General features: G+C 34.0%; 1 protein-coding gene across 1 annotated transcript in view; it reads right to left on the bottom strand.

Annotated features, from left to right (window-relative positions):
* dnr1 (E3 ubiquitin-protein ligase defense repressor 1) overlaps positions 1–25,194 on the bottom strand; it is a 124,067-nt gene that overhangs the window by 77,339 nt on the left and 21,534 nt on the right. The window lies entirely within an intron of this gene.

Raw genomic sequence — 25,194 nt, 5'->3', positions numbered from 1 at the left:
ACCAAAAGTGACTACAGCTATACTATAGTCAATTGACTATAGTAGAGCTGTAGTCACTTCAATTCAAATACTATTAAAGTGTTATTAAATTTGCGATTTTTAGCATACACTTAACCGTGCAGCAGTTTATTTCATTAATTATGCAGGTCTGACAAAGAAAAAAAAAACAGGAAATATGACAATATTTTCATCTAAGAGTATTAAAATAACATGTTTATTATTTTTATAGCAGATGCACAAACAAAACATGAATTAAATGTCAATAATAATTGTACATCACATAAATATATCGGTACTAGCATAATATTATACAAACACGCAGAACCTTTTATCTCAGTATTTGTGTTCGTTTGTAATCTAATAATATTTAAAAATGCAAGCTCGTCTAATGTTTATTAGATGATCTTAGCTTTTGCTTATCGGGAAAAAAATATCCGGTGAAACAGAGGTCATAAAATGACTCCCTTTTCTCATTTTTCATGAAATTAAAATTTTAATTTCATAAAAATTTAAAACCACAATCGATATTCTTTCACTTGATGGTGCATTTTGAAACAAGAGAGAATAAGCTGAATATAGATGCAAAGTTAAGGGGATTAGCAATGTTAGTCTAATAAAAATTGCAAGTATAACGGAATTTTGTTAAAATAAATGCTGACCTATTTTTTTTGTTATATTTAAATATTTTCGTTCTACAGAACTACGTTAAACCAAAAGTTTTCTTAATTTCAACCAAGAACATGGACAAGACTTTGTTGTTGTTTAGTTAGAAATGTCTTGCCCTCTCCTATTTCTAATCAATATTTTCTGGAACTCTATACCCTTGGGGCGGATTATATGCTCCTCGCATGCTTAATAAATGACAATGCCCACCCTCAGAGTACTTAACAAGTCAACGAATTCCTTGAAAGGAGATTGACCGAACTGTGACCTGCGCACTAGCTGGACTAAATCTCATTGAGCGTGCACTGGATACCAAAAACGAATACGACGCCTGGGGTTCAGTGAAGTGGCTGTAATTTTCAGATCCTTGTTCTGGAGGTAACAGAACAAGGATCTGAAATAATTTATTGATAGAGACTGATTTAAAACAAAAGTAACATTATAATAATACTGAAGTACGATACATTAAGGCGAAAATTATTAATAATTACTTTTCAATTATTAACATGGATTTTTCATATCGGGTCAACTGTCGCATTTTCCTTCTTATCCTTTTTTTTTATTACTATTTTTATCAGAATAAATTCATAAATTTCTTCTTTGTTTCTTTCGTTCCTTCTTTCAAGTACTTAACACAAAGCAGATAACAGCGATAGATGCAGCTCTACAGAAATAGACGTTTCTTTAAGAAGTCATTAAAGAGTTGACCTTCAACTATAAAGGAAGTTTGATGAAAATTATGAATCATTCACTCTTTATACACTATAGGCTCGGCTCAAGGTTAAACGTTGAAAAAAAAACCGGTCTTAGTTTTCAGACTGATTAATGATATTAGCGTTTCGCCAAATAAAACAAAGCAGTTTTGTAAAATAATAATAATAAAAAAAATTCAAAGTATTCCATGGATATTACTGAAATCCGGTTGCTTAACTACTAACGTACATAATTTTCACTAATTTTTTGAAACGAGTTTAACATTCTCTGAATGTTAACCCATAATTGGCTTCGCCTACTGTGCTAGCAGTGCGTGTCGAATAATACTGAAAGAGAACACTGAAAATCGAGATAAATAGCTATTCAAGCATGAGTTCTTCGTCAGTGTAGTATAGCAACTGAATGCTAGTATGAAATAATCCAGTTTCCTTCAAGATATGAAGATGAGAGAATTAGGGGGGGAAAAAAAGTCGCCATCAAATGAGTGGATGATAGTTGTATAACTACTGTAGTGTGCGTTCTTCTTCGTATTTGTTACTGAAAAAAAAAAAAACAATAAATAAATAAAATAAATTCTTCGAAACATGTCGAATCGTTCTAATTCTGATGAGTTACCAAACTGTATAAAATGCTCGTAATAAATCAAGCTCAACTGTCATGCTACTGATTTCGTGACATTCTCGTTTTTTTATTAGCCTTTACACAACAAATGAAAGGAAGTTGAAAGTAAAGTGTGACAGCAAACAATTACAGAAACACCCGAAAACAAGCAATATTTATGATGACATACACTATAGTCTTCCTTATTTCACAATAATCATAAAATTGGGAAAACTGAATTTTTTTTTTACTCACTACGAGTTTCAATATCAATAATTTTTTTTTTTTTTTGGGGGGGGGGGGGTTGTGTGCGAGTTAAAAATGGAGAGGAAAAAGGTTTAAGAAAACTTTCGTCAAAGTGACAGTTTCCATAGACTAGCTATTAATTACAATTTGTGTTTCCAGTTTATAAATATACTATTTATATCATATAAATACACTAAAAAAAAAAAAAAAAAGAAAAGAAATTAAGTATTTTTAGCATGTTTCCAGCCAGAAAAATATATTTATCGCAACGCCATATAAATGTGCATCCGTTCATAAGAATCCATCAATCATATTTATATGAAATTTGATAAGAGTATTATGCGGCAATTTCGAATCATTCCCACAATTTCAACTAAATCAATCATGTAGAGTACATTAATTCATCACCTAGTTTTTTCTTACATTAACAAAGTTTTACGGAAACCCTTGCCACCTCTATATGAGATTAATTTTTTTTTTTTTTTTTTGAAATTTAAAATAAATGCATATATAAATTGCAAGTAAAACACATGTATCCTCTCCCATACGATCCCTCTCAAATAACGGTGGGTTCCAATATCATTATCATATCTGATTACACATATATATATCTATATGAAAGCCACTGATGCTACTTCAGAATGAATTTGTGGGGAAAAACAAAAGATCTAAGCTGATCGTAACTGTTTTCCACGCAGTTCCGTGAATATTCATTCTGTTATGTTCTAGAAGTATTTCTGTCGTAAACTAACTTATCTCCAGTTGAGATATTTCAATATTATGTTATTGATGACTATTAGTCGTTATCTCTCTCTGATATAGTAGATAAGGCCTACATTGTTTTGATAATTTCCTCTACGATATTGCTTAATTGCCATAGGGCCCGTAATGCGGGTGCTTTGGAAAAGAGGAGAGAGAAAGAAAGAGAAGATTAGCCGGCCTGGTTGGCCGAGCGGCCAAGAGTTCGAATCCCGCCGTGGGCATAGATGTCTGTAATTGTCTGTGAAAATACTAGTGGTGATGGTCGGCGGTAGATGGCGTTGGTGTAGATGATGAAGGTAGTTGCGGTTCGTTGTAGTTGGTGGAGACGGGAGCTGTAGAGTAGGTGCCCTCTCCGGATGGGTCTTTGGATTCCCTGGAGGTGTAGCGTAATAATAATAATAACAACATTTAAAGGATTTATTATTATATTAAGTGTTCCATAAGCTGATTTCCATGACTATGCTTCACATTCAACAAAAGAAATAAATCTTGGTTATAAAGAGAGAGAGATAGTTAAATGCCTCTTATAAGTATATAAGAAAAAGAAAAGTTTTTTTCTCAAAGAAAACTTTTCACCAAGGCGTGTCTAGTGGCTGAATATGAATGAAGGAAGGTCCTTCATCCCAGCAATGATTATTTCAGTTATTCGTTCATAGTAGGTGTTTGGACAGGAGAACAGAGTGATTTCTACTTCTAGAAAAAGTAGAAATTAATCCCATTTGGTAGCACCTGTAGTGCCAAAGGACACGAAACTGAGAACTGCTGGGGGAATGACGCTTCGTAGTTGAGCACGGTGTTTGGAATTTCTGCCGAAGTAACTAAGGGTATAAGGACAGTGTACTCTGTGTGTTAAATGCACGTGTTCTTCTGAATAGTTTTGGTGAATTAAAAACTCGACTTTATTTCGGCTGACTTCCTATCCCTACTTCAATTTCTCATCAGTGAAACTTTTCTTTCTTTAAGATCAATAGGTTAATTGGATCTACTTTTAAAATTGATGATGACGTCTATCAAGGTACCGTGAAAATGGAATAGTCAACTCCCAGCGTACCAAGACGACTTCCTGGGTCAATGGACCTTAAAATCTTTATAATCACTATCGATCTTATCACAATAGCTATCCAGTACAATGATTAACACCAATCACGTATCTACAGTCTAAAAACGTTAATCATAACAGTTTCTGCAAGCAAACAAACAAATAAAATAAATGTGCAAGTCACGAGCACATTCAGAACAAAACCACTGCTAAAGAAATCAAAATCTTTGGTCCCTGAAACAAATTCTGTGAAACAGGCATATCATCATCATATGGGATATGTGCAGTTACTTGTGATGCCCGAAGTCCAAGAATCGCAAATATCAAGTTAAAATATTTGTAATTTTATGAGAAAAGAAATTATATTATATATAGACTGTTACATCACTCCAAAAATCAATAATGCTGTTTTAGAGTCAATACTTCAGCGAACAAACATATGAGTGCGCCTCTGTTTTACAATCCAAATAATGCTCCTCTCCCATCCATCAGGAATCAAGCAAAATTAAGTTATTAAAAATATAAGCACTTTAATACACAAACACAGAAAATATTCGTTACGGTTCAATAGATCAACGAGGTACAGTTTTATAATGAATGTTCTGTAGGATTCGGCTTTTTATCAAAATTGATCAACATGTAGTAGAGAATCATGCTTTGATGTTTTTTTACGCCACCGAGATGAAGTGCATATCATCCCAGTGGCTTATTTACGACCGTAACCTCTTCAGGATATTGTATGACAGTTTTGTTCAGATTCAATAATATGCTTTCTTTTTTCGTACCAGAACCGACGCCTTTTGCGTAAGAAAAAAAGTTCGAAAATGTCGCCTAAAAAAATTTCTAATTTCTCACGCTCGGCCTCTATGTACTACTAACTGATATTATATGAACAATATATTTTGTACGATTCTGTTTTGTGGAGGATGGGTGCTGTAATTTCAATGAATGCGATCATATTGTAATGGACTAAGTGCATTTCGATCCACGTTTTATAAAAGGTCAGAAGCATCTTAAAAGCCAACAATGCTGTGAAACGGAAAACCAAAATGTTGGTTTTCAATTTCGCAGCATAAGATTTCACTCGACTCAGATCGCCAAAATACTAAATCGATTCTTAAAAAAATAATAATTAGGTATACACAAATACATACATGAGTTATTTACGTAAATCCGACAGACTGGTCGGGAGAAATTCGCAAAAAGTCAGGTTTAGGCTTCCATATCAAAAAAAAAAAAAAAAAAAAGAAAAGTAATACAATATTATTTCTGAGACAAAAATGATACATAATCTACAGACCACCGTCGTCTAAAATTCAACGATACCAGATGATACATGTTTTATATAACTTTTTTTTTTTAAAAATCAAGGTTGGCCACAGGTATTGAAAACCTCATTTTTTTTTTTCCCGTTAAAAAGCTTCGATTATAAGAAGATGAGATAAGATTACAACTTAATTTGGTTATATGCGACAGATTAATTATGAAGTTTCGAATCTTCGTGTATGTGCTGGTTCAATAACAAGTGATTAAACCAGTAACTATAAACGAGTATTCGCTACGCTTGTGTCAACTGTCATATGATGCAATTAATTATTATTACGTGACACCTCCAGAGAGTCCAAAGACTCATTGAGGAAGGGAGGGCACCTACTCTTCAGCTCTCTGTTTCCACTAACTACAACGAATCGCAACTGTGCTCATCTACAACAACGCCATCTACCGCTCACCACCACCACTAGTATTTTCAAATACAATCACAAACATCCATGCCCACGGCGGATTCGAACCCGCAGCCTTTTGGCTGGAGAGCGGACACGCTAGCCACTCGGTAAATCAGGCCGGCCGAGTGGTTAATTAATGTAAACATTAATGTAGTAATGTTTTTAAAAACTTAATTTGGTGGTTGATTAATAAGAAGCTGATTATAGGATGATCAAGAAACTAGTTGAATATTACTTCTGGTGACATATCAAGTCATTATGAATTTGATAAAAACGAAACATAGAGGTAAAACCGTTTTCAGGAAAGTTTTCCTGGCATCTTCAAGTCCTATAAGGATTACAGACTACAAAAGCTGATTAATGTATAAAAAGGAACATCACAATATGATGCGCGTGTTGTAAAGCAGGAGAAAAGATCGTTTTTTTTTTTCCTTTTCCCAAGTCCCATGGAATAAGGCAGCTTGTGTGTATGTGTTCATTACAACTATGTGAGGAGTTCAGCAAGATTACATCTCAAAACTGGAAGAGTTCAAGACAATCTGTTTTAAAGTATAAATGACAGAACATCTAGCAGAAAGTGGCTTCGATGTAACACTGGTTTTGTTGCAGTGGATAGAAGAAATGAGAATGACGCATGACAAGCAAAATCTGATGTCCTCAGGCTGCTGGACAATTCAGACTTTGTTGATATATCTCATATAATCTAGATGTTCTCCTAAGCGTATATTTGCTGACCTTTCTTGCCCGCCCTAACAATGATAAGGAACCCAGAAATTTCTGAAAGGGACAAAGGTTGAAGTTGGACTTCAGAAGGATGCTAACTTGCGAATCAGACTGAAGAAGAGAGAGACTTTAAGAACAGAGGACTGGATTAATCCCACCGTAGATAAACCCGTCAAATACTAGATGGAGAGATAACAGTTGTTCAGAGTTACAGTCATTGGAGAGCAAAGTGGATTTAATATGCTAAAGTTCTTTATTGAAGCATGTGTATTCGATCTCAGAAGAAGAAATTCATAGGGTCTTCGTCCCATAAAGGTTTTGCTACTATTCGGGCTCATGTAGTCTTTAAATTACAAGTCTTCTTTCATCCAATTATATTTTTTATTCTTCGTGCGCTCTCTTAAAGGTAATCTGATCCATTATCCCATTCAGGAATCAATCGGAATTCCTTGTTCTTGGAGACATATTATCGGATAAAGACCAGCAAACATACAATTAAATATCCAGATTACATAAATACTAGAAAGGAGACAAATTAAGTTTTGTTCTTCACGCCACTTTTTTTCAGACAAGATCCACCTGAACAAAACTAAAGTCATAATTGTATAGAAAATTCCCCTTTTAGCAGGAATACTGTATTAAAAAACTCTGATACATCAATCGAACATAAAAATAATGAATATCAAACTCTTCCAGTTTTGTGGGGTAATCTTATCGAAAACATAACAGTTGTAATTATGATGAGGATTTATACAAGCATACGTGAGAAGAGGATAAAAAACTGTGGAAGAGAAAAACTCGAGGAAGAACAAATTCGGTTCAAGAGCCAAAGGAGTTGTCAAGATTATTCTTTTATTTTAAGACAAATTGTCCAAAAATTACGTGAATATAACGAGGATCTGGAAAGGGCATGCGATAAAGTGGCATGAGAAAAGCTTTCTATAATGCGACAATTATATGGTAAAATTAGACCTTATATTGCCATTCTTTAAGCCAGAGTTAGAACTGAAAAGAAGTAGAGGAAGATAGTTTTCGACCTCCAAGAAGACATTCATATGTCTCCATCCCATACAGATTCTACTGTTATCCAGATTCGCACAATATTTTAAATGCAAGTAGTCTTTCACTTTTTATTCTTCGTGCGTTTTCTTAAAGGTAATTTGATCCACTGTGCCATTTAGGCATCTAACTCTTGATGTAAAATCTAGGTTACCTGCATGTTATCTACCATCTATACGGATCGCATTATGATGGAAAGTGGCATAGGGCTGATATCAAAATTGGGGTATTCAACTCAGCGTTTTTTTACTTTCTGCTGGAACAAAATTGAATAACTGTTGCAGTAAAACCGGTATGAAAATCGGCAATAAAAAGACGAAGACTATGAAAATAGACAAGGAACATTAAAAGCATCAGCTGAATCCCGTGCGGAGAAACTATAGAACAAGTAAACATTTCAGCTATTTAGGCTTTTTTTTTTTTTAATGACGATGCAAATTCAATTTATGCAACTGAATAAATTTATATGGAATAAGAGAGAAATTAGTCAAAACACTGAACTAGCAGTTACACAAGATATTGTCCAAATCGATTACGGATCTAAAAGTAGGATTAAAAATAAAACAGTTGATCCAAGAATTAGAAACAACAGATATCAGAGTTCTGAGGGGAAAAAAAATTAGAGGGGGTGATCAGATGTCATGAATGGTATAATCATATTAAAATGAACATAGCAGAAACGAACATTGCATCGTTGGTATTCAAGAATGTAAGTAGAGTTAAACAGCTTACAGATCGAAATATAAGACCTGACAAATATTAGACTAAACTAATAATTTACATTATTACTAAATTGATAATAGGAAATTAGCAATAATGTAAACTTTTCATGTAGTACTATCATAATCCTGTATAACAAGTTGAGGGTAACACAACACAATTCGTACTCGGATAGTAAATCGTAATTTACTTTTCTTCCTACTTCTAACGCGGGTATCATCGTCGTAACGTTTATTTTTACATATTGTATTATTCTATAGTTTGTAACCATAATTGCGCACTTACGGCTGAAAAATTTGCTAGGTTACATTAAGTAAATATTTTTTTTTTACTAACGTATGACGTCTTTGCCCTAAGTTCTATTCATCAGCAGATGTTATTACCTATTATTACTCGTTTTGTTATGTTCCATCGAGTCGTTTTCGACTCCTGGTGATTCTATGAACATACATAGCATTCAGACCTGTCACTGGCCATATCTTTCAGAATTTCCAAGCGCATTCCAGTTGCTTCTTCAACTTCATCCACCCATCTAATTCTTGTTCTTCCTCTTCTCCTGCATTCATTAACCTTTAGCAAGCATTATCATATTCTACAGACTCTCATTTGCTCGCATAATATGTCCGAAATATGACAATTTTTGCTTGATGATCATAGCTTCGAAGGAGCAATGCTTTATTCTGTCTATCACTGATTTACTTTGCAGTCCATAGTATTCTTAGTAAGCGTCTCCAAACCCACAATTCAAATGCATTTATCTGCTTTCTTTCACTCTTTCTCAGGGTCCAACTTTCACATCCATACAGTACCACAGGGAATACTATTGCTTTCACGATTCTGATTTTTGTTGCGAGGCTAATTTCTTTATGTTTAAAGATCTTGCTTAAATTTGTCATTGCTTTCTTTCCGAGTAATAATATTCTTCTAACTTCTTCAGTACAATAACCATCTTTATCAAATCGGGATCCTAGGAGCTCAAAATTGTTAACTGCTTCCATTGTCCCCCCCATCTACTTCAAAACCATTAAGTTCACATGTTGCCATAACTTTTGTCTTTTTGAGGTTAAGTTTAAGACAATATTTAGCACTTTCTTCTTTAAGTTTCATAAGTTCCTCCAAATCTTCTTAGCATTCCGCTAGCAAAGTGGCATAATCTGCATACCTCTGAAAATTCTTCATATCATCTGCAAATTAACATTTCCACCAATTTTAATTCCAACTGAAGACTCCTCCAGTCCTGCATTCTTAAAATGTATTCGCTGTACAAGTTAAACAGGTAAGGAGATAAAATACATCCTTGTAGCACCCCTTTAGGTATTGTGAAATACTCAGTTTCTCCAAGATCTGTTCGGACAGTAGCTTCTTGTTCATAATAAAAATTCCTCAAAAGGATAATGAAATGCTCTGATACTCCCGTTGTTCTTAACACATTCCACAGTTTCACATGATCTACAGGGTGTCAAAAGCCTTGCTATAGTCAAGGAAACAAAGGAAGACATTCTTTTGATATTCCTGTGCTCTTTCTATTATCCATATCACATTGGCGATTTGATCTCTTGTTCCTCTGTTCGAAATTCATGAATGGTTCCAGTCTTTTCTGAATGATCTAAAGTAAGACGTTAGTTGAATGAGAAATCAGTGCTATAGTTCTGTAATTTTCGCACTCTCTTGCATTGCCTTTCTTCAATAAAGGTATGTAAACTGATTTTTTCCATTCCCTAGGATATGTAGTTGTGATAAAATTCGCTGAAATAGAGCTGTTAAAATTTTAACTGCCTCTTCTCCCAAGGCTTCGAGCAGCTGACTAGGTATTCCATCTCCTCCTGGTGCTTTCTTACAGGATAGCTGTTGCAGTGCCCACCTCACTTCACTCTCCAGTGGTACTGGCTCTTGTGTATAATCCCGTTCTTCAAATTTCTCAGTAAGTTTCGAGTCCTTGCTGTAAAGGGCTTCTGTATACTCTTTCTATCTTTCTTTGATGTCTGCAACTTCTGTAAGATATCCTTTGTGTTTACTTTTCAATATTGTCACCTTGGCACTAAACTTCTCTGATATTTTTGAAAAGATCTCTTGTTTTGGTCTTCTATTTGTTGGCCTTCCTGGTTAAAGTATTTTTCCTTGTCTCTTCTGGCTTGTCGTTGAAATTCTGCATTCAAATGCCGTACTTCCTGCAAATTTCCTGTGGCCTTCACTTTCCTCCTTTCCTGAGCAGTTTTGATGGCATCTTCTGACAGCATTTAAAGTACTTCTTACAAACTGTTGTAATATTCTTCTTTGCTTCTGTTTTAATTATATCTAATCTCTTCCCATAGTTCATCTGGTTCTCTTTCACACAAATTGAGTGTGTTGAATCTGTTCTGTATACTAATATTGTATTCAGCTGGTATATTTCCAAGATCATATCTGATCGACATTTGTGTTGTTTTCAGTTTCCGTAATTTCACATGTATCGAAGCCACTAATAACTCGTGGTCTGTTCCACAGTCTGCACCTGGAAAAGTCTTGCCAGACTGAATTGCACCTCCATCTTTGTCCAAGTATATAGTCAATTTGATTTCTGTATTGTCCATCAGTTGATATCCATGTGTACAATCTTCTTTTGTGCTGTTTAAAGCAGCACAAAAGAAGATTGCAACAAACAAAGAATTCTCTGCACAAAACTCAACTAGTATCTTTCCTGCAGTGTTACGAATACCTAAACCAAAATGACCTGTTATTCCTTGTTCCTCAGTCTCTCCCACTTTTGCATTCCAATCTCCAATAAGTAGCCTTAAATCTCGCTTTGTTTTGCATCTATCACTTCTTGAAGTTGCCATAAAATTCTTCAATGTGTTCTTCTGGTGCCTCTATAGTGAGTGCATAAACCTGAATGATGGTCATATTCATTGGATGTCCACTCACTCTGAGAGAAATGATTCTGTCATTCACTGGATTATAACCTAATACATACATACATAGCCATCTTTTTCCTGAGTAAGAAAGACACTCCATTTTTACGACTTGTCTCATGTCCTAAGTAATACACCATATAGTCCCCTGACTGAAAATGGCCCATTCCTGTCCATCTAAGTTCACTTATTCCCAATATATCAAGATTCTTGGCTCCATTTCCATTATTACTCGTACATCGTAATAATCAATATTCCTGGCATGTACTTACAAAAACGATTCAATATTTCAAAAAAAAGAAAAGAAAAAAGTTTGATAAAGACTTTGAACGTTCACATTTGATAATTTAAAGTTGGTTATTTGGGGGAAAATAAAAATACCATTAAAGCACTCATGTTCTAGCTAAGACCATTTAGAACATAAATTTAAAATTTTTGTAAACTTTAAGGTTGAATTTTTTTTTATATTATATACGTACTGCATAATTTAAAAACAGATTCAAAGTGAACGCATGGTTAAATCCAAGGGGCTTTTGGCAGCTAACGATGTTTGCTATCCTCTTAGAAAGGCCTTTGGTCGAATCCCATCTGGGACGCAAGGAAGAATTTTCAAGTGAATTTAAGTTTTTGATCTCATACAGGGAGCGCAGATTCTGCAAAACACAAATTGGAAGAACACACCCAATTAACTGACGGTATACTGCACTCAATAACCTTTAGATGGCTCGGCCATAATTACAGGTATCTATTCGATAACTGTAATCGCCAAATATCTCTTCTCGTTCACTAAATACTAAACAGTATCCAGCGAAGAGGCAACCTACGCAGTTTTGGATGACAAGCATCTTCGTAATATTAATTTTTTGTTCTTACTAACAATGGTTAAGTAGGTCTACAGGATAAATCTGAAGTTATATTTTATGCTGCAAAATATAACTTTTGCATTCCAAAGTTATTTGTGTTTCGAACGCAGAAGTGCCGATCTGGAATATAGTTTTTTTAAACCATAGGTCAAATTTATTGTAATGCCAACGTTGAAAGGATGAATAAAACAAATGCGAATATAATATATAAAATAATATACAAACATTATTAAAAATAATCTTGATATAACTGATTAATATCTTATTGTCTATCGATAGCGCACAAGAAAAAAAAAAGAATAATATTTGTTTAGGTGTTACAATTATATAGAACCTAAGCCATTATTATTCACGCCATGAAAAAATAAATAGTTTAGTAAGTAGAGAAACATGTTGAACGAGTCACAAGAAAAAAATCTACGAAAGAGTTTCCGGTTTAGCAACAATGCACAAACATAAAATCCAGAAGGTTTACTATTTTACGAGTAGACGTTGTTTTTGCTGCTGTCATCCTATCACAAAAATCTAGAAATAGTAAAAGGAACAATTACATGCTGCATATCTAAGATTGTGTGTGTGCGCGCGCACACCCCCCCCTCTCTCTCTCTCTATATATATATATACTGTATATAAACAAACCATGAAACTGTCAATCACTGAGCTGTATGGACCGTGTTTAGGATGAGGAAAATTGTTTTAAGTTAGAAATCATTAAGTAACTACCCTCCATGATTAGTAATAAACTGTTCATTGACTGAAAGAAAAAAGTTGTATGTCAATATCCTGTTGTCTACTGTTGAAATAACGTCTGAGTCCTACCTGACATGCCAACGACTATGTAAGGTGCCCAGTAGCTTGTCCTCGGGGGGAAACAGAAAACCATCCTTTAAATGACGGCGATAATAGTCTTTATTAGTGTATCATGGCAATTCATAAGACTTCAAAACACATCAAACAAGTTCAAAGAAACTGCAGTCATTCTATAGCCCACATTTCTTTTTTCATGCAATGAATTCTGAGCAAACCAACTATGTAAAAGTACTGCTGCAGTCAGATCTACACTGCATGCATTATTCACAATGAAAGTTACACTTAAGAGTCGTCACAGGAGCAGTGAAAAATGTTTTGCGATCAAATAAAGTGAGTTGTTATTATTATTAAACAAATACCTCCTGGAGTCGAGACTTATCAAGGGAGGCTATAGTAAGATGCATTTTAACAGAGATAATGTTTATCATACCTCATCTTAAATTGGTTCAATGTTTCCGCACTCACCACCTCATTTGGCAATAAATTCTACTCACCAACCACTCTCCATGCAAAAAAGTCATGCCGTACTCTCTTACGCACTACACCTTTATACAATTTCCAATGACCTCCTGTCTCTATCCCCTTCCCTCCTTCAGTTAGTGTCCGATTTTAACAAAAATTAAAACTGTTTGACAATTTTTCCTCAGTCTTAAATATTAAGTTTCATCAAAACTGGTTCTTTTATTCTGAAGTTATTTTCATGAAGACGAATGGATTCGAATTACACAACTTTTGCCAGCCTGGTTGGCTGAGTGAACAGTGTATCCGCTCTGCAACAGAATCGACTAAATCTTTAGGGTTCTCGAATCGTGGAGTTTGGTGTTATCGTAGATAAGGTACTACTGGACTGTTGTGATCAATAATTTCACACATTGCGTATTACGTCTTTTAATAGTAAAGGGCCTGACTCAGTAGGTCGGTTAAGTCACCAATTGTTTACTGCAAAGCCTATGCAGAATCCCGTAAGGCACTGATTATAAATCCTGTTGTGAACTGATCTCCTCCCCCTCTCTCTCTATATATATAATGCTTTTTAATATACATGCATTTCACAAAATAATCAACAATAACCTTTCAAGCGAACGTTTTTCTTTTAATTATTTATTAAACCTAAAATCAACTTCTTTTTTTTTTTCATTACTTGTTCAACACCGAATATATTACTAACTGGCATCTGAAAAATTTCAGATACCAAAATGCAGCAATACCTTGCGGTTTATAATTTTTAACAATTTGAAAATTGTTTAAGAGTAGTACGGTATTGCACTGCATTAACATTCTGACTCTATGGTAACATATCTCGAATGGTTAGCTTGGCCGCTCTCCAATCAATACGGGTTAAAATCGCAGGTCATGAATGTTTCTGTTAACCTTAAGAAGATGGGAGACAATTTTTCTCATACTGTGAGATCACCGCCATGTCTATTGGAGCGAATGGAAGTATGACTATGTTTGGTCTCTAGAAAAGGGAAATTCGATGATCCGACTTAGTCCATATATGATACTAAATGTTCGATAGGTTTCCAACATTTTGTAGATGGGAGTCACATAATTTTTTTGACAGTCAACAAGATCGAGAAGGCTCTTTTGCAGCGTTATAGGATGTACCGAGAGGCACAGGGCTAGTCACCTTATCCTCGGGACTGGTACGACTTAGAAGGGCTTAAGTTAGCTCTGTAACAGGTCAGTAGGCCTAACACGTAGAAGGGAGAAGACATCAGTACCATATCTAGACAAGTGTTAATAATTAACAAGTGTTAATAATGAATAATGTGTTTCTAGAACAACTAGAGATGATATTTCTTGGGGAAAAAGTGTAAGAAAGGCTGTTTCCAAAGACAAAAAGAAAATGGAATGTTATTTCCAATTGAATAGCTCATGCAGTATATTTTTCAAACTTTCTCTTACAAACTTCCACTGTAGGAAGTTTCTTGGAAATTCTCACCGTACCACTAGGTAAGATTAATATCATCAGATATATACAGGAATTTTTCATACAGTGGGAGCATGGAGAGGTAACAAGAAAGGGTGTTGAAATTATAATTATAAACCGATGGAATTATAGACTACACTGATCTCACCAATATCCTGAATACAGAATGAATCTGTAGAATTATGATCCTCTACACCAGGGGTTCTCAACCTTTTCCAGTGGCGTACCACTGTATTTAATTCAAGATATTAGATATACCAGTAAGGCAGTGGCTCACGTACCACCAGTGGTACGCGTACCATAGGTTGAGAATCCCTGCTCTACACCATTAAAACAACAAAACATTAGGAAAAAAAAAAAAAATGCAAGCAACAGCGGACAGAATACATTAAATTATACCAGTTCTGCTGCTGCCAACTTTTGCAACATTATGCATCTCTTAAAGGATATCCTGCTTGAACCCACATTTCCCATTCAATTGTAAAAGCTTAAATAAATGAATTAAATAAAACTGCTCTCAATCATTCCTTCCTAGCAGTGGTGTAGCTAGAGCTTTTGTCGCCCGGAGCGGTCCCTGAATTTGCCACCCCTCTCAATACACACGAAAAATACCACAAAGTCAAAACGACGTATACGGAAATGAATTAAAACACCATGTTTATTTTTGAAGTAAAACTTTAATTTCAACATTCTAAAATGATATTTTTCTTGCTTTTCTCTTAGCAAAATCGTCGATGACATTGGCGAAGTCGATTTCATAGTAATATAGGTAATTCTTAATTTTATTTAGAAAACCTCTTCTTACAACTAGCAACACCTAACAGCAATTATGAGGAAAATTCCTAGTAGTATTACAATATTTGGAAATGAATTCTCGAGACCAGTGGAGACCTCAGGATTTAATCTTGGGGGGGGGGGGGGGGAACGAGCACTCATGGTTTAATCTTAGAGGGGGGGGGCCGAGTTGAGTAGACGATTTAAGAATACATACTACGTAGTGCATACGACCTATGACTGGGCATCTGTAGTGATCACCAATACATGATACCCGTGATCTCTGGCCCGGCTCGAGCGATTCTTCGAACGAAGTATCGCCCGAGCACTACTTCGTTCGCCTTGCGTTCACAATGGCCGTGATTCCCGAGAGACAGGGTATTCTCACCTCATGTGACTGCTAATTCATAAGTAGTATAGAAATAGAAGACAAGACACAGCATAAAAAAAAAAGAATTTTAATTAAGAAAAGATTTTTGGAAAATTTTAGTCTTTTTTCCCTTTTTCTTTTTTTTTTGGGGGGGGGGATGTCCCCCTCCCTGGGTGCGCCAATGCTTGAAACTGTATTTTAGAATTAACTGCAAAAGTTCGAAAAGGTTCAAAGTGCTACCCGGGGCGGATCGCCCCCTCCGTCCACCGCCCTTGCTACGCCTCTGCTTCCTTGGTTAATTTTTTTTTCAACATTAAAAAAATGAAAAAGAAACAAAATATGCAAGATCTGATTGTTACCAAGGAGAAGACCAAGTTCATTGCAGTCAGGATATCATTTTATATGTGTATATCTCCATTGGTTATTTGAATTTTATTCTTTGATGATTTTGGTATGTGTCAATCTTTCAATATTTTTATTCTACTCTATTTTTGTCACTGCTATATTATTTTCGTCTTGAAAACTATTTTTTTCATAGTGTGTTCATTGTACAAGTCTGCACTGTCTGTAATGTTTTGTATTTAATCTAGTTGCCATTCAGTTTATAATAATCTGATAAATGACTGATATTTCTGCTTGTTTTTCGTACCCGCTCTACAGCCAAAAGGCTGCAGGTTTGAATCCCATTGTGGGCATGGATGTTTGTGATTGTCTGCGAAAATACTAGTAGTGGGCAGTAGATGGCGTTGGTGTAGATGATGCAGTTCGCTGTAGTTGGTGGAGACGGAGAGTTGGTACCCTCCTTCGATGAGTCTTGGGACTCCTTGGAGGTGTCACGTACTAATAATAATATGAGATTCTTTATACTGCTTGATATCTTTGTTTTCTCAATACTTTCTAGAGGGTTTAATGCAATGCAAGAGTATCTGAATTCCACTAGCTTTCTCCTGTATTTTTATTTAAATCTAATTTGCAATGTGTGAGAAAGTGGTCATACATTTTGATAACAGTTCTCTTAAAATTTAAAAATACTGCATCTTTCTGAGAAAAGATATGTTAAGTGAAACAAAGAGCCAGGAGTGTGAATTTCTTGCCACAGTATGATAAAAGATAACTGAAACAGAGATCTCTGACTGAAAATGATTCAGTGTAATGCATGAAAAATGGTGAGCAATATGTTGATGTATGGGAGGATTTTGATGGGGGTTGTAAAGATAGAATTTGTATGGATTGCTGGAATAGCTTTGGTATCAAATGCTTGAAAACATTGTTCTGTGAAAGAGAGAATGTGAATGGTCAAGGAAAGTATGCGTCTGCAAGAAAGTGTGGATGTGTGCATTAAATTAAGAGGGTGAAACTATGATGCAGTGAGATAGAGTAACTGATGGGAATGGCCCAGTAAATGCAAACTAATTTTATCAAGAAAGAAAGGTGAAAACAATGAAAACATGGTGGGGCGATTTGGTTCAAGATTGAGTCCCTTGAGCATTCATCAGCCTAGTAGTCAGCATTCATATATGTACACTATTGAGTAACAGCATCAGATAAAAGAGAGGAATTCTGGGCATTGGAAGATGAAGATAAGCCAAAAAATATAGGCAGTAGCAAGACCTGACTGACAGAGGAAGGTAGTTACAGGAAGAGAATGCGATACATTCAATTTATTTAGGAGGGAGACAAGGTGAGAAGGGCAGGAGAGTACTGTTTAATAACTGCAAAGGAATTAAATTCAACTACAGAGGTATGGGTTCAAAACAGCTACTTGGTATGAGATAGAGGTTAACAAAACAAAATACACAACTGGGGATGTTACAGACCAGGATCGTCTGAAGAGGATTATTGTTATGGGCTATTTCAATTATAGAAATACAGATAAGAACAAGAAAACATGCTAAACAAGAGAAAGTGAAATTATAAAATTACTCAAGGATAATTATCTTAAGTAGGATAGGATGGAATCGACAAGAACGTCATATCTAATAACAATGTCTGAGAATTTGTAGTTAAACGAATTAACTATTAAGCTTCCAACTAGTGAGTATGATTATGCAGTCTTGACTTGGGAGATGGCAATGTGTGTATATATATATATATATGTACAGGGCCGATTCAACACCTTCTTGGGCCCCTATCACATTTCTTAATGTTCAGTAATAATAATATACGCATCGATTCTGAAGTCCCAAGTAATTCCATTGGTGGATGTGAAGGCGAAATTCAAAACAAAAATAACAACAATTCACTCCTTCCCATCCACACGCTTCCCCATAGCAAAAGAAACATTATAAAGTGACTTTTCTACATTTTGATGTGGAAAAATAATGTATTAGGTCATCAAAGTTAATATTTTGTAAAATCTCATGTTCAATGCTCATTAAACTTAGGTGGTTTAATCGTGACTGTGCAATGCTGTTTCTTAATTCATTGTTTAGTAATTTTATTTTAGAAATTGAACGTTCACCGCAGGCAGTATTAGTAACCATCATTATCATTGAAAGAAAAATCCTCAGAAATTTCCATATTAGGAAATGCTGAAAATATATGTTCATTATGCATATAAGCGTAAATTTTGTTAATGGTAACACAGTCTTCTTCATTTGTGATTAAGGTTATCATCTACGTTTGCTTTCTTCACTGATTCTATATCCATCACCGTGTGTGACTTAAAGTGGAGACATTCCATGAATAGTTCTGTAGAAGGTCTTCGCTATAGACGTTGGCTAGATCATCACAGTGACTTTTTATGTCTTGATCATCTAAAGTAGGAAGAGTTTCTAAGAAGACAAATTTACTAAATATTTCTTCGTACCGTTTTTCTCGCGAATCCAAACTAGTTACCAAGGAATCTATGATCGGTAAATATGTGCCCACTCTAAATTCCCTGCTGCCCTTAAGTTGCACGTCTGAGTTTCTACTACCATCTACAAATGTTGGAATGCAGCTGTGTTGTTTTATTCGTTTATACGAATCCTGGTAGTTCTTATTCCGTGACTTTTCTTTCGCTTGGGATTCATAGTCTTTAAAACAGTTTCTTTTCTCAGTTACAAATGCCTTTAAGGACTTAAGCAATTTCATAGCAGTAGATAAGTTCATGCTTTCCTTCTGGAGGACTTGGCTCACATTGTTAAATCGTTTCAGTATGTCATTCCAAAAAATAGTCAGAAAATTTGTTTCTAATTTGTCTCTTAAACCCTGAGCTGTAAGCAGTGTTTCTGATGATTCCTGACTCCCTCCTAAATCATCCAAACTCGATCTGATTTCTTGATAACCTTCGTATAGAGCATTTACTGCATCTGCACACCACCAAGTTCTTGACAACTGCTTTGCCACTTTTAAGCCGAGATCCCAAATGCGAAACCATTATTTCCTAACAATAAGGCGAAGATGAAAAGAATTTGTAAAGATTTTGAACAAAATCAAAATAAATGGTGACATTTAAGGTACTATTTACTGCATGAACATCTACAAGGCTCAAGGAATGTCTTGCGCATGCAGGGCCGCGCCAACCCGACAGTGCAAAGGGTGTACCACACCCGGACGACAAGAACCAAATATCAAATATTTATTTTATGTAGTTAATATCTAATTTGGATTATACAATGCTGTATAATCATTAATAGTAATAATATTCATTTCTTGGTAAATCCTACATCGTAAAATTTAACTAATATAATATTATTAATATTATGATTTTCTGGAGCAGAATACAGAAAGAAGAAAATGTAAAAAAATTTACGACTCCTATTTCCAATTATTTTGCATCTACATTTTCATGTACAGACAAATCTTCAGTTGCTCGAGAAAATTTTGAAGATTCTTCTTCTTCTGCCATACATTTAACTGAAGATTCTATAGCTGTTTTGCTTAGAAAATTCATCTTTCACTTCTGAAGCTCTCAACAGCTCACTCGGTTCCCCGGAAGAAACAGGTGACAAAAGCGTGTGCAATACAAGTATAACAACTGAAAACTCTCTTATGAATCTTATCCAGGAAAGTGGCCTTTAAAAATAACAGATAATCTCAAAATGATTCTAATAGATGTTGAAAACAAGTACAATATGATTTTGATTTTCCAAAAGATGAAAAAAAAAAAAAAAACAAAGATCATTTTCAGCAGATTATTACTATAAACGATTAAGTAATAACGAAAAGATACACAGAAATTGGTTATTGTATTCTAAATGCAAAAATTCAGTATATTGTTTTCCTTGTAAACTTTTTAACGATAAAATTTTAATTCAATGATACAATTGGTTATTGTGATTGGCAACATTTATTGAGAATATTAGAGCGCCATGAAAAAAGTAAAGCACATATCAAATGTTACAAGTCATGGATCGATTTAAAAAAGTCATTTATAAATAATAATACAACAGATGGGTAAATGAACAATTAATAAAACTAGAAAAAAAATCGTTGGAAATCGGTAATAGAAAGGATTATTTATGCAGTTTAATTTTTAGCAGGACAAAATTTAGCTTTCAGGGGTAACGGTAATAAACTTTTTGAAGATAGCAACGATAATTTTTTAAATTACCGTAGTAGAAACTGTAGCAAAATTCGATAATGTAATGGCAGATCATATAAGTCGAATACAAACCAATAAGAACAAAATGCCATATTATTTAGGCGAAAAAATGCAAAATGAAATAATTTCAATAACAGGAGAAAAAATAAAATCTAATATTGTTAAAATGCTAAAATTAAATAAATATTACGCTATCATTTTAGACACCACTCCAGACGCATCTCACGAAAATTAATTACGTATTGTTGTAAGATTTGTTTACCTCGATAATGACAACAAGAAAATAGAAATCAGAGAACACTTTTTAGGATTTTATTCAATTACTAACTCAACAGGAGGGTTTAACAAATTTTGTTGTAGATTTTTTGCAATCAGAAAATATAAATCTTTACGATTTACGTGCTCAAGCATATGATAACGGGGCAAAAATCAGGGTCTCCAAAAGAGAATATTAGATATGAACCCAAGAGCGTTTTAAGTACCATGTACCATCATTTACAAGTATATTAAGCATACGCTTAATATACTTGTAAATGATGATGCAAGTGTTCCGTGTGAAATAGCAATTTTTTTTTTCATTAATTCAGGAAATATATATATATTTTTTTCTAAACTAGCCTATCGTTGGAAAATTTTAAAAGAGGAATGCCCAAGTTTTACTTTTAAAACGTTTGTGATACGAAATGGTCAAGCCGCATAGACGCTGTAAAAGCTTTAAGGTATAATTTAGAAAAAATACATGATGCTTTATACATTTTATATCAAGAGATAGCGACACAAGGAATGAAGCTGAATCATTATTATTAAAAATTAAATCTTTCAAATTCATATGTTCTCTTGTTATATGGTACCAAATCTTATCGAAAATTAATGTCATAAGTAATTTGATGCAAAAACCGGACGTACTTATGTCTACAATAGTGAAAATGTTGATAGACCTAAAAAATTATTGAAAGGATTGTAGAACAGATGAGGCATTCAAAAATATGTTAGGGGAAGCAACCAAAATTGCAAATACAGTGGATTATGATCCAATTTTTCCTTGTATGCCAACAGTCAGACCTCGGAAAGCAAAGATTTTTCTCGTATGAAAGTGAAGATGAAGTTATTGAATCGCAAGAACAAAATTTCAAAGTAAATTTTTATTTAGTTATAATTGATATAACTATTTCAAAACTTGATGAAAGAACATAGTGATGTTTTTGAATTTTTAAATGACATTTATTTATTAAAACCAATGGAGAAAAAATAAAAATTAAAATATTGTAAAGATTTAGAGATAAAATTGACAGATGGTAAAGATTCTGATATAAACTCCTTGGAATTATGCGAGGAAATAGAATATATTTTAATCTATCTTAATCCGAATATGAACGCATTTTCGGTACCTGAGTATATATTTTCGAATAATCTTAGTGTTTTCCCCAATTTGTCAATAACACTAAGAATTTAACAATACCTGTGACGTTGCAACTGGCGAAAGATCAATTTCAAAGCTGAAAATTATAAAAAAAATCATCTCCGCAGATTAAATACACATGCCTTTATGTAAAATTTATTTGACGTGATTTTTTTGTACAAAATCATTTATTATATCCTCCATATCTAAATTAGTAGCAATTTGATGTTCTATACTAATAAGACTTAAATTGTTGAGTCTATCATGTGTCATTGTACTGCGGAGATGATTTTTTTATAATTTTCAGCTTTGAAATTGATCTTTCGCCAGTTTTTGCTGCTTGTGTGCAAACTTTTATCAGCCGGCCCTTAAAAAAATAACTAAAAGAAATTGCATGTAATATTTACTACAATAAATAAAATAACTATGTATTCTGTGTTTTTAATAAATAAGACATGTAACTTTTAGTTAGCATAAATTGTTATTTTATTTATTGTAGTAAATATTACATGCAATTTCTTTTAGTTATTTTTTTAAGGGCCGGCTGATAAAAGTTTGCACACGAGCAGCAAATACCCTTGGCGCGCCCCTGTGTGCATGGTATATACCAGCGGTATATATTTTAAAAAAAGTTATTCGGCAATCTACTCTCTTATATAAATCACGTTCCCCCAACCTGATATCTGATTACACACAAATAAACTAAAAACTTTGTGTATTTAAAAATTTATTTATCACTTTTAATTATTTTAATACAAAAAAAAAAAAAAAACCCAAATATATTGGAATAAAATATTTCTCTATTTTGGAAAACCAAAGTAGTTATAAAAAACAACAGATTGATTAAAAACTCACAAGTTACAGGCAATGCTGGTTGATTAAAAAAAAAAAAGAAAAAAAAGTTAATGTGAAATTTGGCATTGTTTGGACCTCACAATACTTTCAGAGTCAATTGATATGAAGAAGTGGCCAATCGCAGACAATCATCCAAATGATCATTTGTAATTTGGTTTCTTAATTGATTTTTTATGACGTTCATATCTGAAAAAGCGGAATCTGACAAGAATGTCGATCCGAAACACGGCAATTTTTCGTGCAATATCAGTTAATATTGGGAATTTTTCATGTGCATACTTCCAAATGACTTCATTGTTTATTGATTTTAAATGTAAACTATTCTGAATGTTTATTATCTCAAGTTCTACTTCAGCTTGGTTTATATCAAACAGCCCACTAATTTTATTTGAAATTTCTGTGATGTTCAAGTTTTCTTGAAATGGATTATTGATAAAAGATACAATCATTTCAGTTTTATTAAAATCTTTAAATCTTGAATTTATTTCTTCCTCAACTAATTCTATTTCACGAATAAATTCTTTTAAATCATAGCGAAGCATTTCTTAATTTTGTTCAAAAATTTTTAATAAATATGGGAGATGTCTAAATTCGCGGTCATTTAATTTTCCTTTAATAAAAGTAAATATTGTTGGAAAGTTTTTATTGAACTTAACATGTCAATTAAATTTTTATCTCTACCTTGTAAATCTAAATTTAAATTGCTTAATTTCGTACAGAAATCTACTAAAAATGATAAGTGTAACAACTCATTTATCACTCAATTGTGGATAAATATCTCCTTTTTCATCAAGAAAAAAAATTTATATCGTTAATTCTTTCTAATAATTTACTTCTGCTGAGCTCGCGAACATTACTGTACAACAGAAGTTCCCTATCATCACCTGCCTGTAATTTAAATAACCGCCGTTGCAGGGCTTTTCCTCGAACAGAATTTACAATTTAAATATAATATCCAAAACATCTTTTGTGTTTAATCTTTTACTACACAGTACTTGTTGGTGAATAATACAGTGGTACGTTAAAAAATCGGGATATTTGTCATCGTTTTTACATAATGAAATGAAGCCTGATTTATTACCTATAATTACAGGAGCAAGCACCATCAGTAGTAATAGACACAAGTTTAAAAAGCGGAAATTTGTATTGTTTCACAAATTCATCAAATGCCAAAAAAAGTCTTTTCCCCTAGTCCTTCCCAATAATGGTATAATTTTCAAAAGTTCTTCTTTACTTGAATAATCTTGAAATACCATTAACTAAGCAATATCAGTGAAGTCGTTTGATTCATCAAATTGTAAAGAAAACCCAACACACTGGTGAATGTCTGACATTAACCTGGCCTGGAAACTTTTCTCCAGCAATTGGAACCTTGTCTGTTGCCTAGAAGAAGTCTCTCGCTAGCGACGTCTCGAACTGAGAAACTCCTCTCTCAAGTAACGTGGATCCGGGCAGTCTCTCTGACGACAACTCTGGACCGGGCGGCCTCTTCTCTGGAACCGGAACCCCTTCTGCTTGCTTCAGTCCCTTTTATTAGGCCTCCTTTGAGACCTCGCACGAAGTTTGGCAACCCCCAAAGAATCGGTATGAGTCTTTCATCTTAAGTTTCAAGTTCGGCACGCCTTTTGTTCTCCTCCGCTTTCTTTTGATTGTAAGTTGCCGGCCATCGGAAAGTTGTTTGAACTCTTTCTGACTGACTTCGGAGATGTTTACACTTAGAGCCTGCAAGCCTTTCTCATAGATACAAGTTTCAATAACAATCTTTCTAATGCCGCCATGTACAGCTTCGGTGACAAAAACATTGCCTTTGGTTTTAACACTCTAACATATTCTTATTAAAGCAGTATATACAGTTAGCTTCAAAAGAGTTATTTACAAAAACATCTAATACAAACCATACCAAGACAAAGTTTATTTTTTTACAATATTCACATGGGACTTAACCTAAGTAAAAAATCGATGTAATGTGCTTTGGAATATTTAATATTTAAGCTACAATCGAGTTTTTACACTTTGCTTCTAATCGTATTCACTCGGCTCGCTGTTCGACTTCCACTGATCCCAATTAATTCATTTACTCGGACTTATAAGAAAATTACTGATTTGACAATTTTAACGAAAAATAAATAAATAGCAATACACTTAAAGCGAATTAAAAATAATACAAATTAATGATAAATAAAATATGTTTTCAGTTTTAATTAAATTTGTAAGTAAGGAGGAATACACAAGAGATCGACCAAAAATCGCTCCGAGATCAACGGGTTGAACACCCCTGGTATATACAATGCATATTTATTTCGTTCCTTAATTAATCCTGAATAAGGCCCTGACATATTTGCTGCATTATCATTGGGCTGACCACTACATTTTATTAGTGGTATATTGTTTTGATCCAAAAAAAGTCGTGACTACGTCAGCGTGAATATCTGCTTTATGCCCATGAATGGAAATAAACTAAAAATCTCTCTTTAGGAATACCTCCAGAAACATTTCTTATTATAAATGTCAGTTGGTCTACGTG

Source organism: Typopeltis vanoorti, chromosome 9 (genome assembly GCF_054136105.1).
Source record: "Typopeltis vanoorti isolate ZY-2024b chromosome 9, IOZ_Tvanoo_1.0, whole genome shotgun sequence".
Classification (NCBI taxonomy): Eukaryota; Metazoa; Arthropoda; class Arachnida; order Uropygi; family Thelyphonidae; genus Typopeltis; species Typopeltis vanoorti.
Note: the sequence above shows the minus strand (reverse complement) of the source record. Positions and strands in the feature narration are given on the sequence as shown.